Genomic DNA, 17146 nt, shown 5'->3' on the forward strand with positions numbered 1-17146 from the left:
TTTGACTCTCTTGCCCCTGAGGCTGGAAGAGTACCAGAATAGAAGGAACCCTCAGTGAATGCAGTGATGGATCTGTTTCATATCCTGCTCTCCAATGACATTGCAGAAAGATTGCAATCCACTCTCACACACATAATTCCAGTAGTTCTGGTGAACATGGGGGTGTTCTCAAGGCCATCTTGAGTTTTAGCTACAAGAATGCTTGTGGAAACTCATTTCTTAAAATAATAGGGAAGAATTGCTTCAGATGCACTGATTTAATATTCAGGAAATAATTACATTTACTGCAGCCATGCAAAAACATGATAGAAACATAATATGGGATCTGTGGTTTCAGACAATTATCTCAGCCTGTAAGTGCTGAGTAACAAATCCCCTAGAGAAACTCAAACACAACCAGAAACTGCACACAAAGAATTATTTACAAAAATAGTTCACAGGGTGTTTCCAAAGGCAATAATAAAAATATTTCAAAAAAACCCACAAACCTCTGCAATCTTGTTACGAGTAAAAATAAGATATTAAATCATCTGGTAAATTGTTAATTATTTATCCCTCTTTTCTTGGGAGTTCAAGTGAGTGTAATTGGTTGGTCCCTAATGAGATTTAGTGAGGATTTACATTTTTTCATGATAAGAATCAAATGAGGAGAGCCTCTGATTATGTCTGTCCAAGGTGTGTATGCAGGTGGGCTAATTCCAGTGCTGCTGGGAAAGGTCTGGAAGGGCAGAGTGGAAAGGAAGGTGGAAGCAGAAGGATGAACTGAATTGGTGGAGGTTTTCTTCTTTTTCTGTTTTGATAAAATGCAGATTAGACATTTAATGTTTGCTTTCTAAATAGACCAAGTGCCACGGATGTGAGGCTTTCCAGTTTTCCAAAGTATCACCAAGAAAGAAAACTCAAATTAAACTAGATGAAATATTCTGTGTAGCAGGGCATGCAAAAGTGCACTTCTGCAGAAAAATCAAATGCTGAATGACATGGGAGCTCAAGTCCAAAGTCATGCATAAGAATTTAGTTTATTTTGGGGTATCCTCCTTAGGTCCCTGTGCTTTGAGCCAGTACCAGATTATCTATGTGCTGTGCTATAGGAAAAACACCCAACCCAACCAACAACTAGGGTTTGAAGTGCCTCAGATTTTGCTTTTCTACTACATTTGTATGATTTTCATTGAAACAAAATAGTGCTGTTTAAATGAATTTAAAAGCATAAACTTATGTGGACTCATGTCTTTCATATTTTGAGCTATATGCCTCACAAGTGACAGTCAATAGGAGAGTGCTACCTGTGTGTTTCCTTTACCTTTTTCATTGCTTTTATTGTCCTCAGCTTTTACAGCTCAATTCAGTGGTCATTACAGCCACAGTAACTCAGAAGTCTTCTGCAATTCTTTCCAATTTCAAGTTTGTACAATAACCACATCTTCATTTCAAATGGGTATTAAGACAAGATAGATATTTCCAAAAAGGCACTGCTGGAAAGTGCAGTGCTTGGGTTGTGCTTTGTCAGTGAGGAGGGTGGGCTGGCCATGCCCTCAAAATACCTTAGAAAAGAGACCTTCACAAAACCCAACAGGTGTGATAAATGGCTCATGGTGAGCAGAGAGCCAAAGCCTTTCTGCTGTTTGGTGCTTTTGCTGTTCACACAGGGCTGCTCTCCATGTCCCAGCTGGCTGCTGGTGGCCTGGGGTGACCTCCCCGCAGTCCTTGTTTTGGAACAGGGACTAGTGCCCCATTGCAATGTATTTGCAAGGGTTAGGTCGTAGTGTGCACCACCCAGCCTGCTTCCAAGTTTGTTATCAAAGCCTCAGGAATTCATCAAGGCTATTGGAACATAAATTGTGCTAAATTAAGAAAGAAGAGGCTGAGAAACCAAATACCAAGACCGCAAGAACTAGATAACAGAGGACTGTGGAACACCTGAACTGAAACCAGTCTTTAACTCTGAGAAATGCAGGCAGAAAAGGCACCAATCAAGAAATGTGTATTTGGTGTACTTAGAAGTTTGTAGAATCTATAAATATGTGTGAAATGTAAATCATAAACAGCTTCTGCTTAATCATATTGGTCAGTTTTACAGGAGTCCTGGATTTCCCACATGCCCATTGAGCTGCACCCAAAGTAGAGCCAACAGGGGCAGCAGACCTCCTTTAGCCCCACTATAGCTGTCTGCAGCAAAGCTTGAAAATGCTGACATCTCTGTGTTTGTAACATGATTATTTAGATTTCAGGGCAAACAGCACGTGCTAGCTCAATTCTCTAGTCTGAACCCCCAGGCATCACATTTCTAGGGTGTGTTCAAATGCCACTTCAGAGGTTTTGAGGTTTCCTTTGGGAGCTGCCAGATGTAGGACATTAAAAGACCCCTTGTGCCACTGTCAAGAATCAGACTCTTCACCCTGGAAGGCATCTGCCCCAAATGCTGGATCTCAGCACACCTGGTGCACATCTGATGAGGAGAGCTCTGGCAGGGGATTGAGCCACACCAGATTGTTGTGAGCACGCTCAGCTGAAAATCTGAGTGCTGAGTACAATTGCAGAAGTTATTTTAGTTACACATCTAAAAGCTGTTCGTGAAAATTCCATTCTCAAAAGGCATTTTGAAGCATTGACAGCAAACAATGAGGACTTTGATTTCACATTGTTTCAGGGAAATATTTTTGGTCAGGTTGTTTTGAGGTGGGAATGGTTAGTATTGTATTTAAAAATGTAACTGGCACATAAAGGCTTTGACATGTACAGCTTTATTCAGTAAGCACAACGTCAAAATATAAAACAGGAGAGCATTTTTTTGTTCCATTATGGTAGATATCCAAAGAATTAATCTTGATTTAGATCAATATAAATTAATATAATTTGACCCAAAGTTACTCCCTTATTACAGCATTTGTTATTTTGTCCTTGATAAAAGTATCAGGAGACATTTCTTACTATGAAAGCTCTACTGTAATTAGTGTCAAGTCCAAGTAAATAAAAGATTTTAGTTGACTGACAATAATAAGATTATTTAGTTTGCTGTTGCCTTGAATGCTTTATTGGCTACACCTTTTAGAAACACAGCAATCAGACCTGCTGCATGTGAGAAAGATCACAGTTCACCTCACACATTTCTTTTAACAAGTACATAAAAAAAAAAACAGTCATCAGAGAATAAAATAATTGGATTTGGATGTGTGGAGCACTTGTCATTAAGTTTTATTCTTTAATACAAATAGTTTTTACAGGAGGTAAGAATAGAGAGCAAATGATGATGTTCCCTTCTGTAGCTTCTCCTAGAACAGGGTCTTTTTCTTACATGTTTGTTGAACATAAAAATGACAACAGTTCCTTCAGCTTTGTGTAATTTGGCTGACTATACCCTTGGCTAGGAAAATCAGTTATATCTGGGAATTGTTAAAATGTTCAATTAAAATATGAATTCTTATGGATTGAAACCCCAATGTAACTTCCTGCTTCATAGCATCTTTCCCTACCGTTGTTTGTTATTGCACTGTTTACTGTAGCATCAAAAGTGGTGGAAATTGAGGCTTCATGTGCTCTTAAGGAGGAATGTGTGGTAACTTCCCCAATAATTTCATGTCAGAGTGGTCAAATCCTGCACAACAGGAGCTGTAACTTCCACTGAAAGCAACTGGAAGGGCAAAGGGGACTTTGGTGAATTTTGTGGGTGTGCTGCCAAGGCCTTTCAAAGGAGCTCTGATAGACTGAAGCTGCCTGGATGATCTTAAACAAAAAAGCGAAATGGTTACCATGAAGCTCTTTCTCATCTGGTAAAGCCAGTGAAAGGTTCACTTTTTTCCTCAATGTTCAAGAGAACTTCATTCTACCAACCAGTGAAGAAAAAAATATCACTGCATTTTGTTCCTTTTTAAAAATCTAGTAAGAATCCAATAGAAGATCTCTTTTACTCACTTTTTTTTTCTGTAAAACTACCTTACTCTGTTTTTTTTTTTTCCTAATGACAGAGCAGTTTTAATAGTCACTATGTAAAATACCACTTTTTAAAGTAGTAGTAAAAATATTCACCTATGGGTGTTATTATCCTGTGACTGCAAGATCCACTGCCTGCAACCTCTCTCTTCTTTCTCCCAACCAATCCCATTTTGAAATCTTTATTCCCTCCTTTACTTTGGCACTTAGGCACTTTCATCAGCTACCTTAATAGTGGAATCAAAGTAATTTTCATCAAATTATGGGGTTTTTGGAAATATTGCTCAACAGTTCATCCAGTAATAGTTCATCCATATAAAAAATGTTCTTGACCCTGCTCTGTATCAGATCTGGGATGCTTAATGCTTCAGATGGGAACATTATTGCCTCACTGCTATAACCCCCATTGGAAGTTCAACCCTTTGAGCTTCTAGAGGCACCAGGCTACTGTCCATCTGTCAAGGCAGAAGCTTACTTAGCTAAAAATGTGTAAGATCTGAGCAACCCAATCATAATTAACCCATCAATTAGGCATTCATTTGGTGAGCTGGCCCTGCAGGCACGGGTGATCATGGTGTCTGTCCCTGCAACAGCTTTTCCCTGCAGTGCACATGGATCTTGTCATGAATTCCTTGGGGTGGAAACCTCTGTGCCTCCTTGGATGCATGAGAGGATCTCTCTCAGTTACTTGATGACAACTCTGTGTGTAATTTTGCTAAATATACACTCGAACATAGCCTGGAGCAGTCTGATTGCTAAATTCAAACAAAGCAAAAGAGCTTCTTATCCCATTCCTTGATTGCCATAATAATAGAAGTGAGCAGAACCTAGGCTGCTTTCCCATTTCTCTCTTGGCTAAAGGCTTTTTCAGACACTTTCCATAGCAGGATGTAAGCCTGTACATCAGCTAGATAGAGATTCAGGCCTACATTCAACATCTATATAACATCTCTTTGGAATAAAACTTTTCTTGCTTCAGTTCAGCAGGTTTCTGCTGATCTGCCTTCTGATATCTGGTATGCAGTGAGGCTGAAATCTGGAATTGTCCTGTATGCATCAGAGGGAGATTTATGTTGGTTTGTAGTTGTTTCTGAAAGATCAGAAATATGGGTAATTTGGAAAAGGAAATTTGGTTGGGCACAGCCATCAGTATTTGGAATGTTTTTTTATAATTTATTACTCTGTTTCATCTTCTTACTTTATGGTTTAAACCACCGTGGAAATACAAGTTGACCAAAATACTACATTGTGTAGCTTTAACTGCCATAATAATATCCCCCACATTTCAGGCTCTGTGAGTTAATTAATACATTAATTATCAAGTTGGAAACCACTGCAGAGTCACAACAGCTCAACTGTTTATTCTTCATTGCTTAAGGACCCACAATACTGTCAGTTGTAAAAGAAGACATGTTTAAACAAGATTTGGACTAACAATAAGCACACAGGTGTAAATGGCAGAGGGATTATTCTGTTTGGTGACAGAAGTATAAAATTCTTTCCTTGATGTGGTTTTGGATGCTGAGGATTGATCAGAAACTGTCAGCTTTGAGGGAAGGGCTGTGTTTCAAAAGCTCCTCAGAGAGGAAAGCTGGTGGTTCTTACACCTGGCAGTGCTGAGGCTGGATGGCCACCAAGACAGGTTTAATACATTACCACAGGGTTTAAGAGGTGAAGATACTTTTCAAAAATACATCGGCATTCTAACAAGACCTCCCCACATGAAACAACAATGCTCACAGCTCACCATAAATCATTCCTAGCAGTACAATGAGTTTTCCTGGGGTGTCCTGATGGGTGTCAGATCTCAGCAGAAAGCTTCATACTTCTGAGAGAGAAAGACTTGACTACCAGATTCCTTCTTTTCTGTTTATGTCAAGTGATAAACAAAATGTAATATTGTTTTGGCCAGCTTATATTGTACAGAATTAATGTTGTGAGTTTCAGCTTAAAGGCCTGGGATTTGCATTTTAATTGTAAACAATATTTGCACTTTGTAGTCATTTCTAAGGATTTTGTTTTTTCCTTGAAAAATGCTGATAATAATCTGTCAGCACAATTACTTTTTTCTTTTAATTGGGGCTTGGATCTGTGCAATACAATATAAGAGAGGGATAAGAATTAACAACTTTAAATAGGAAAAACCAGACCCATTTACTAAGATTTTGTTAAAAGGGAGCTGGTAGCTGGATAATAGACTATCAGAAGCAAGATATGATTATAGCTCTTTTCTAAAAGAGAATCTATTGGAGAAATTACCAACAGCTGAGAAACAGGATTTTACCATAATTGTGACTGATTTTTATGATAGCAAGGTCAATTCTTAGCATTTAATTTTCAAACATTTTGCAAGCATTAATTGAGCTCCATCACATCCCGCTGGAGTATGTGCAAGTTAATAGCTTGTGTGTTAAATCTCTGACATTCCTGATGTCGTCTGGGGCTGGGAAACAACACTTTCCCCTTCACAGCTTGTCTCTTCCTGAGAAGCACAGAGCCATTACCCTCCTACAAACTTTGCCTCACCTGTGTAGCTCCTCCAGTTTGATTTGCAGTTAATCTTTCTGCTCTGCTTCTCATGCTCATCGTGGCAGAGGCAGCAGAGTGAGGTCTGTGCAAGCCTGGAGCCTGACAGTTGTAATGCAAACACAACAAACTGTCACTCCTTAATAGCACCAGCTCTGTTACTACAATTGCAGCAGAGCCTGCTCATGAAACAAGCTGATATTCTTTATGTGCTCATGGTTAATACTGAGATATATGTGCTGTCAGCTGAAATACAGGTAATGTTTTTACTGCTTCTGAGGTTTTTTATCATGCCACAGCAGTCTAGCAGCAGACATATAGATCCCTGAACAAAGGCACCTGTCAGAGACATCAAATACACATTTGCTTTTTGGTATAGAGGAGAAATATCTGATTCTAAGCCATTCAGGCTGAGGGGAATTGTATTCACTTTAACACCTCAAGACGTTTGTAAAATCAGCTGAAAATCAGCTGCAGGCCATTGAAGGAGTTTGATGGCAGGGAAAGTCCTGGAGGTGCCTGTAAACTGCTTCTGCACAAAGAGAGCAGGGGCACCGTGCCTTTCATCCTGCAGAGCAGAGGACAGAAATGAGAATAAGACACAGTGGAAGAGGCAGGGAAATGATGTGTCTGGTCTTTGTGCAAGATGGAAAAACACCTGAGATAGGAATTGAAGGAGAATTTGGGGCTAGAACTCTGAAAACCAGAGACAGGAATGTAAGATGTGAATCAAGGCACTATAGGAGAATTGGAGGGATTAAAGGCAAGAATCAGTAAGAAGAGATGCTGCTGTTCTCAAAGGCAAGAATAGAGCAGCCTTCTGGAAGGAGAGAAAAGAAGGATTCTAGAACTACTGGAAACAGTGCAAAGACCAAAACATAGTGAATCATAAAATGAAAAGATCCTTACTCACCAAGAACCAAGAGAAAAAAAAAGAAATAGTTCTTTCATAATCATAAAATATATTAAAAAAACTGAATAGTATCTTGCCATGTTGCTGTAAAGCCATGAGTGTCATTTTCCCCTTCCTAAGCTAACTCAGACATTCTTTCCAGGCCTGACTCTGTTCCATCCTTCCCTCCAGTCTCCCTCCCTCCCTGCCTCCCTGCAGTGTGCCCCAAACCCTCCCTTGTCCCCCAGCCTTCACTCCAACCCTGTGTGAGGTGCCCTGGGGTTCATTGGCACAGCAGAGTGTATGAGGTGATTGCTAAATTCATTGGGACAAACCAGGGAGAGAGATTTTTCACAGCTTCCCTGGTAATGGAGACTGGAAATAAGTTTCTCACATGTGAAGCTCTTGATTTGCACAAACCTTGTCAGAGTATAATATCTTTAAAAGTCACCCTTTTGCTTAGTTGAAATAGTCCAACAGCTTCAAGAGCTGTAAACTGTCTGTTCAAGTGGAAAAACACACTTGAAAAGTGTAGCTGTGTTCTGAAGAGCAATACTCTTCTCATTTTTAACATTATTCCTAAATTCTTCATTACTGTGAGTGCCTAACTGCACACACAATGTGTTCCTTTCAGGTTGAATTCCCACTCTGAATTATACATGAACAAAAATGAATGTCCAGTGGCTTTGCCATGAAAAGATTGTCATGTCAAATCCCAGCATTTCCCTTGCATATTTTTTTAAATGCCTTGTGATTTTGGAGCTTGTGAGACGCACAACATTTGCTCTGGGAGCTGTGTTATTAGAGAGGACAGGAGTATCTCTGCAGGACTCAGGGACAGGAGCTTGACCTGAATACGTGGATGCAGGCAAGGCTGACTTTACATCAGTGCAAGATACATAACATAACCTCACAAAACAACTCTGGGCTCTTCAGTGTGTGTGTGTGAGCATGCATCAGCTCAGTCCCATGTGAGTGCCCAGCTGAGCAGCACAACCTGAGCAAAGAAGCAGGCTGAAGCCTGCCCAGCCTTTCTGCCCATTGACTGATTATTTTGAAGCCAGCCCCTGCATTCCCAGAGTTTGGATCCATGGATTATTGCTGCGGCTGCTGATGGGCTGTTCTGATTCAGGACAAATTTGTGAGAGAACCCCCAAAGGGGCTGCTCTATGAAAACAAGATTCAATTGGCCTCTCCCCCTGTCCTGGTTTAGGGCAAATTTGGGACAGAATCTCCAAAGGGGGGCCCCTCCTCCCAACTGGTTTGGCTTCCCAAACCAATTCCTCGGAGACAAGTGGAAAGAACTTGTTTAGTTCAGAGGCAAAACACCCCCCAGCACACAAAATGAACAATACTGGATGACACCACTCTGTCACCACTCTGAAAAAGATGACAAATTCAGAAAGTCTCTCTTGGGGGTGGTCACTCTGTTATTAATCTCTCCGGTGCTGGGGTGGCTGCTGCCCAGAGTAGGCCCTGCTAGGCCACAGGGTGCAAACTCTCGGTGTTTGTCAGGCCCCAGTCTGGAGCAGGTTTGAGAAGGCCCAAAAAAGGAAAGGAGAAACAGTCCAGGAAGAAATTTGGCCTGTTTAGCTAAACTAGCTAATGAGCAGAAGCAAGAGCAAGCAGAAGCAAGAGGAAGAGCAAAGTGAAAAACCAGACAAAAAGCAAAAAGCAGCACAATGTACTGTCCTGTCTGTGTGTCCCGCCAGCCGTGGGGGAGTGACTGATAAGAAGCCAAAACAAAATTTTCACTCTTTAGAGCCAATCTGGAAGGCACAGAACATGATATCCAGCATAAACAGAACACACAGATGGGGATACAAGCATCATAATGTCACCCTAGGACATCCCCCTAACCTGTCCGGGAGAAAATACTCCTTTGGAGAAAAGTGGCAGAAACCTATTTATTAAACAATAAAACCTAAACAATATTAATCAATATTGTTTGCTGCTCTAAAAGAGATGACAAACTGAGAAAGTCCCTCCGTGGGCTGTAGCTCAGCTCACTCAGTCTCTGATCAGTCCCTCAGTGCTGGAAATGTCGCAGGCCAGGCCCGGCCCAGTGGGCCTCAGGTGCAGCTGCCAGTGCTCTGCACTGTGTGTTCAGTCCAGAGCAGGTTTGAACAGGTCTAAAGAAAAGAGAAAAAAACCACAGTCCAGGGAACTTCTTTGCCTCAGCTAGCTAAACTAACTAAAAGCAAAGGAGAGCTCTGTGAAGGTGTTCACAGGAGTCCAAGGATGAGGGAAGAGATGAGGATCTGACTCCATGTTTCAGAAGGCTTGATTTATTATTTTATGATATGTATTATATTAAGACTATATTAAAAGAATAGAAGAAAGGATTTCATAAGAAGGCTGGCTAAGAATAGAAAAAGAAGGAATTATAACAAAGTCTCGTGTGTTGGACAGAGAGTCCCAGCCAGCTGACTGTGATTGGCCATTAATTAGAAACAAGCCCATGAGACAAATCACAGATGCACCTGTTGCATTCCACAGCAGCAGATAATCAATGTTTACATGTTGTTCCTGAGGCTTCTCAGGAGGAAAAATCCTAAGGAAAGGAGTTTTCATAGAAGATGTCTGTGACAGAGCTCTGTCCTGCTGTCTGTCCATCCACAGACAACACAGTCCAGGAGCAGGAATGTGGAGGAGTGACTGCAGTATCTGAAAACAAACTGCAGCTTCTTCTCTGCCCCCTTCACTCTCTGGGACAAGTCTTAAAGGTGCAAAACTTATTATTCAGCATAAACAGAACAAGATGATTGGGGAAAAAAGCATCATATAGTCAACCCAGGGCATGGGCACAGAGGAGCTGGGTGCCAGTTGTTGTGCCACACATAATTATCCCTGTGGCTCCTGCATCCTTCATCAGTGCTGCTGCTGCTGCTGCTTTCTCCTGTGTCAGTGCCACCTGGTCCCGTGGCAGGGTGATAGACAGGAACAGCCTGCCTGGGAGCAAAGGCAGGAAAGAGAAAGTGAATATGAAAAAATACGAGGAAAAAAAGCACAGTGAAAGGCAGACACACATTTATTTCCAGTCTTATTTGTGTTGCAGCCCCAAGGGGTGAGATATCCACTCCCTCTCCACTGCTGCTGCCCACTTCTCATGCAGTTTCCTGCACGTCTTTCAGAGCTGCTAAGGACAGGAACAAGGTCACTTTTTCCTTGGCCAGGAGAAAAGCTGATGCACAGAGCTTCTGGCTGGCTCCCTCTCACTGCAGACAGAGCACTCCAAATCTGCAGTGCCTGCACTTTCCCCAGGGATAGGAACTTAACAACTGTTCTGCATTTGCAATCTATAATACAAGGCTTTAGTGAGATACACCCAGTGTGACAATTCCAGAGTGCTGAATTACACAAAGGAGTCTCAAGTCTGCATTCAGATCTGTGTGTAAATGGAATTACGTACTGAAGTATTGCTGCCTACCTGTTTCCTAACAGAATCACAATGCAAAAAAAAAAAAAAAAGCTGGAGTGCTGCTGCTTTATCTCAGAAAACATTTTAAAACCTATTACTTTGAGTAGTCATTCCCATTCAGCTCTTAGAGAAAATGGATGGGCCTGGGCTTCCTTGCTGAAGGAATTATTCCCTTGGGTGTAGCTGTTGATACTGTACTTGTTGTGTGATGAGAGGAAAATAACCTCCAGCACCCAGATCAATTCTAAATTATAAATATGCAGGAGAAAAATATTAAATTCTGCATAATTGTTGCACAAAAAACATATAAAGCTTGTGTTAGTAACAACCTTTAGAGCCTTCTGATCAAAAAGGCTCAGAGGGGTTATGGCTTCAACCAAGGTTTTGGTTGTTTTTGTATTTTTGAGGAGGATTATTGGTGCTCACACAGCACCAAAACTGAGCAGGAAACTGGAGAATTACAGTGGCATTACTGTCCTAGTTCGAGTGTCCTAAATATTCTTCTGTTTTATTACCAAAAAAAAAAAGAAAAAAAGAAAAAACAAAAGGAAAACAAAGAAAACTGAAAGAAAATAAAAGAAAATGAACCAAAACAACCTACATAATCAACTCCCAGCTTCTGAAAGGCATTTTGGTGTTGAATGTAGTGAAATGGATTTTCACTTTCACTGAATGCAGCATAGGTAACATTTGCTGCAGTTGAGCATCCTGGAATAAGCAATGGAAGAGGATTTTCTCTCAACTCTTTGGTCCTACCATTCAAATTTCTTCTGAGTCTTCCAAACAACATGCCTTGTTTATTAAAAATCAAGTGGCATAGCTGTTCTGTTCCTCCTTATATCAACCCATAGCTACTTATGAATTTATGCTTATGTTGTTTTATGGCTTTTATTCAGTCTTTCCAAGAACAAGCCTAATTATTCCTGTAAGGAGATAAACACAAAAAGCAGTTTGCAAATACTAACCCCATACCTATAGTAATCATTGTCATTGGGTTTTAATCCTCAGCACCATGAATTTCCTCCAGCACAGTCTGTGGTGATACTGCTGTGAATTAATTCCATACTGCTCACTAAATTGTTAGCGAAAATAGAGTTAGATGAGGCCCATTGAGCTCCACTTACTATGGATGTGTGGTAGAATTTAAGAGACCAGAGTTAGGATAATTTTGGCTGGTTGATAAGTTTTTTTAAGGGATGGCAACAACACAGTTCACATTCGTTAGAATACAAATTGCAGCACGCTGATGACTTTTTCAAATCATCAATAAAATATTGTGCTTCCTCTCTGCTTCTCTGTCACACAAATATAAGTTATCTCAGTCTTTAGAAGCCACCTGGGAGAATTGCTTTTAGATGAAGGAATTAAAATAACCTCATATGTTAAGGTTTATAAGCCACAAGGCTCTTGTTAGGGAGCGTGCTGCCATGCCATGGTACTTGTACAGCCTGGTGCAAAAAGAAATGTGGTTCCAAATCAGGCTGTAAACGTGCCCAGAGAGCAGGAGGGGAAACTATTTGTCACCCATGTGCCATTCTGTTGTCTTCCCCACCATCTGAATTTAGCCTAAATTCTTCTCAGGCATACATTGTAAGGGCACAGCAAGGAATGCCATGCACTGCCATGGCCTGCTAGTGCAAATTGTCAGGTGCAGAATAAACAATTTTTAATATAAACTGAGACTTTTGAAGCTCATTTAATGAATATAAGAATTATAACAGAAGAAGAAAAGGCACATTTATCAATAAAACTAAAGTCTACTACATTCATGATTCTCTAAAATATTGTGCCCAAGTGATTCAGTAATTTTAGGATTTTTTTTTCCCAAAAAGTTCCATTTACTTATGAGCAAAATAATTCTTTAAGTTGAAAATTTCAGAAGCATAATAGAATGCTATTAAAAGAAGCATTTTAATAGCATCTTCACATATTGCAAGTATCCATTTTTTTGCTGAGTGAAGGATTACTCTCCCTTTTCATTTTTTTTTTTTCTTAAGTGTTATGGTTGGCTTCTTTTCATCTAGCTACATCTGTTCCTTTTTATAAATAAGCCTTTTCTCCCCCTAAGGATCAAGCAGAACTTCTTCCAAGCCTTCTATTCTCAAGTGTAACTTCAGAAGAGCAGAAATAATAGCTTTAATACTTGGCCTTTATTGGCTAATTCAATAGCTTTATGTACTGTAACCGAGAAAGGTAAATGTAAGGGGGATTTGAAGGCAAGGGGAGAAACTTTTCCTTTTAATTCTGACCCCAAAATAACTTCTCTGCAAAGGTCCAGCTGGCCAAGGATCCAATCTCTGCCAGGAGCCAGGAGTCATTGTTTGGGGAATATATTAGAAAAAGAGCTGGTGGGGAGACAAGGAGTGTGTGCCCTTTGTTTTGGGAAGATAAGCATCTCCCACAGTGTTGCATCTGGATCTCCTTTCCCCGTGTAATCTTATGAACTTCTTTCATCCATTTTAAGAAATTTTATGTTTTCACCTCCATAACCTCAACTTTTTCCTCCATGGCCATGCTGTTTATTGTCTATTAGCTCCTAATAATGCAATCAATAATTCTAACCAGGCCAGGCACAGGAGAGACCCACACTAAATGTCCTGCACTTCTTCACAGCTGCAGGATCCACAGCCTTCATCAGCTTTGTGTTTAAGGCTTGGACTGCACCACCTGACAGATGGAGCTGGGTCACTGAGGTCAGGCTCTGCACTGGTGCCATCCCTCAGCCCAGGGGGCATTTGTGGAAATTTCAGAGGAGCTAAGACAGAGAAAAATCCTCCTCAGCCTCCTGCTCCTCCTTCTCCTCCATGTCCTTATGCCTTGCCTATGTTAAACTTGGTTTCCCTTGTGAAGGAGTGAATTTTGGCAGCTCTTAGAAGGATTTGAACTACAGCTTAGTGCTGCTGCCTAATTCAGGAGCTGACACAGGGTGAGTCTCATCCTTTCCAAGAAAGGAAGCAGCTTTTTTTACAAACAGCTGTATGTTTTGCCATATTCTTGGAGAGTCTTGGCCACAGTGAAAGTCTTCCTTCAATTAGATATAATTTATCTTGCAGAAAACTACACAGTTTATCTGTTTTTACTTTCCACTTACTAACTACTCCCAAAGGCTGTAAATCTCAGCTTATTTAGTGGCACACATCTGGAGTGGATAATAGACAGCAGCATGAGTTCACTGGGGTTACACTGTGAGAAATCCTTTGGGAATGACTGCTGGTTATTATCAGTGACCTGAAGTGCATCAGGATTTCAAAAATAAAAGTGAAATCTAACAAAGCACTGATGTGCCAATAGGAGCCAATATATCCACATTCATTCCTCTCTCCAACGAGCACATTTGCTGAGTGCTGTTTAAGACATCCCCATGATGTAAAAGGTTTACTGTGAGGTCAGCAAAATTCATCCATCAAATTCAAGTCTTATTAACACAATATTCTGAAAGATCCAGGTTTTATTATTGGTTGTCAAAGCCACTTTTCTCTGACTTCAGATAAAGTAGTTCATTGAATTAAATGGTCTAAATCAGTTTTGAAAACATCTTTTTGCTTTGGGATACTGTAGTACTTATACTATTTTTTGTAATGTCTAGGAAATATCTTTTGAAATAGGAAGATAAATCAAAGAGGAAAATATTCCAAGGAAAATTGAATCTCCCACTCACCCTACATCTCTTTTTTTTTTTTTTTTTTTTTTTTTTTTTGACTGCTGTCAAATATCTGTTTCTTGTGTGAGTAATATAATCCCAGATTTGGAATGTGCTGGTGGGTGGCCAAACGCACAGGACCAGTGAGAGGGAATCCTGGTACTGCTCTGAACCCAAGAGTTCCTTGTCCTTTCTGGTCTTTATTCCTTTCCTTTCCTTCAAGATGGTGTGAGATAGGCATGAGCTTAGGAAAGGAAAAAAATATAAAAAAAAAGTTTTATTTTTATCTAACAGAAACTTGTGCAATCAGAGCTGTGGCTGCAAAATGAGAGTGATTGTAACAATTATAGCAATACAGATGTGTCCCTCTTCATTGAATTCTTCTGTGCACAAGAAGCCTCAGATCAATAAGGAAAAAATAATTTTACCACCTGTGAATGCATTCTAAGGACAAATCCACAGATTGGGAAGTTTTTCTGGATCTCATTATATACAAAGATTTAAAATCAAAGTGAAAAATGTTTTCAGTTTAGTTGGGTCAGTCAAGACAGCACCCATCACTTCCAGTGAAAACTGTGCATTATATTTTCTGTGAATTGTGTAGGGGAAGGAAACTGTAAGGTGGATATTGTACATTAAAACATATCCCTAAGGCTTTTAATATATGATAATATGTATCTTGATCTAAAAGATTTTAGAATAATTATCTTTCCTAAGTAAACCACAGCTTTGATTGCTACAGGTTCAGAAAAGTCTGGCTTTTTGAGGTTGTCTTTTATATTCCAAGTGAGTTCAAAAGGTGTCCATTTTATTATGGGCTCTAAATTCTGTGCTTTGAAACTCCACATGTACACTAAGCAACAGAAACAGCTACATACCCATGTTTGCATCCTTTATTAACAGGAGCTTGATGGAATTTCAGAGTGCCAAAATAAAAATGAAGAATTAATATGCATAGAAGTTGTAAATTTAATTAGCTGGTGTTATCAATTAAGCACACTCAGTAGAACTCCAGAAGGAATTTTGATTTAGTATATCTGCCAAAGAGTTGGACAAAATGCAAAATGAATATTCAATTAAAAAATGAAAATTATCAAATATTCTGGGTTTTTTCATTCTGTAATCTACTGGAACCAGTACAGAGGTAAATATTTATTCACTCAAAGTGATAGTGACCATTTTCGAACAAGAAAGTTGAGATCTTGTAGCTCCCCACTAATTATTATTAAGCATAAATCTTAATTTCTGAGTTTTGATCTAAGGATGGAGAATTATTTTACTGGCTTATTATGGGCGCTGCACTGCTGAGCTAATTTATAAAGAACTCTTAACAATTACTGTGATCAACTCATAGAGCTATTTATCAATTATTCTAAGAAATTAGAGATGAAATATTTATGTTGTATCTTCTGGTCATCCCACTTTTAGTTCAGGATTGCTCCCAGGAGTGCAAGTTTGATGATTCTTCCGCCATTTCCCCTTGAAAATGAAATAGCCATTAATGGTATATTTAAAAATTCCCTTAGATTGTAAAGTACTGGCATAAATTCTAGCAGATGGAAAAGTGAACTTGCTGAAGTGGCTTTACTTTTCACTGCTTATTATGAACCAAGTGAAAACCAAAGTGATATATAATTTTTTATATTTTTTAGCAAAGTAGGGATTTCTTCTTTTTTTCCAATTATAATAGAAGACCTTTTTAAAGATTGTCCTTAGTCCGTTTGAAACGAAATTGAAATGCCTTCAACTTGCTCATTTGTCCCAAATTTAGACAGACTCACACCTCTGAAGTAACAAGGACCCTTTGCTTTGTTGCAATGATTTCTTTTAATGTCAGAACAGGTTTTTGTGTGAGTGGAAGAAAGAAGAGGAAAAATGTGCACTTTGTGTCCTTTCCTAATAGTTTTTATTCTGGTTGTCCTTCTTCCTGTTTTCCTCATTCGTCTTCAGTCCCAACCATTTGGAGCTTGGGCCAAACTTCTCAGCTTCCAGGCTGCAAACACCAAACTAGAAAGGAACTTTCAATACAAGTACCATTTCACAAAATAGAAGTAAGAAAAGGATAAGAAATTATGTTTTTTCACTGGATGTAAGCCACTAATTAAGCTGCTATCAGACATGTAGGCAAGTAAAAGAGTAATTTTAAAGTATAGCACAGTTTAATGTGGTACTGGCAAGCATGATCCAAGAATTATCTGAAAGTCATTTTCTTTATCGTTATGCTGCTAGAATATTTATATTTCATTAGATCACCTGTGTTAATTAACACTTCATACTTCAAGTTTTGGTAGATCCAATATGCCTCATCAGAGAGTACCAACTTCAAAAGGGAGTTTGTTATAAAATCCAAGTCTATAAAAGAGGATTCTGATTATATTTTAAACCTGTCCCCTATCTACATTCAATACACTCAAGAAAAAATACCTGTTTTTTTTTTTTTAATAGAGGGGCATCTCTACTGTATTTTCATCATGAGAGAACTTCAGTTATTCATGCATCAACAAGAACATGGATAAATTACAGTAAAAGGGATTTCTGCCCTGAGTTACTGGTGAAAAAATAATAATTTGTATAATAAGCTTATATCTATGTTGAGTAGCCACAGGGTAGCACACATTACACATTTTAAAATATTTACTCCACATAATTAATTTTTTTTCAAAGTGTTCCTTGCCCAAAGAGAAACTAAAATTTAGAGAAATGCGGATAATAAGTTATAATATTCTTTTATGGGAAA

At 39.3% G+C, this 17146-nt stretch overlaps 1 protein-coding gene across 6 annotated transcripts in view; it reads left to right on the forward strand.

The window, feature by feature from the left end:
* The window catches only part of LRP1B (LDL receptor related protein 1B), a 639076-nt gene that overhangs the window by 300211 nt on the left and 321719 nt on the right, over window positions 1–17146 (forward strand). The gene's annotated exons all lie outside the window — the stretch shown is intronic.

The sequence above is a fragment of the Zonotrichia albicollis genome, chromosome 10, assembly GCF_047830755.1.
Source record: "Zonotrichia albicollis isolate bZonAlb1 chromosome 10, bZonAlb1.hap1, whole genome shotgun sequence".
Lineage (NCBI taxonomy): Eukaryota > Metazoa > Chordata > Aves > Passeriformes > Passerellidae > Zonotrichia > Zonotrichia albicollis.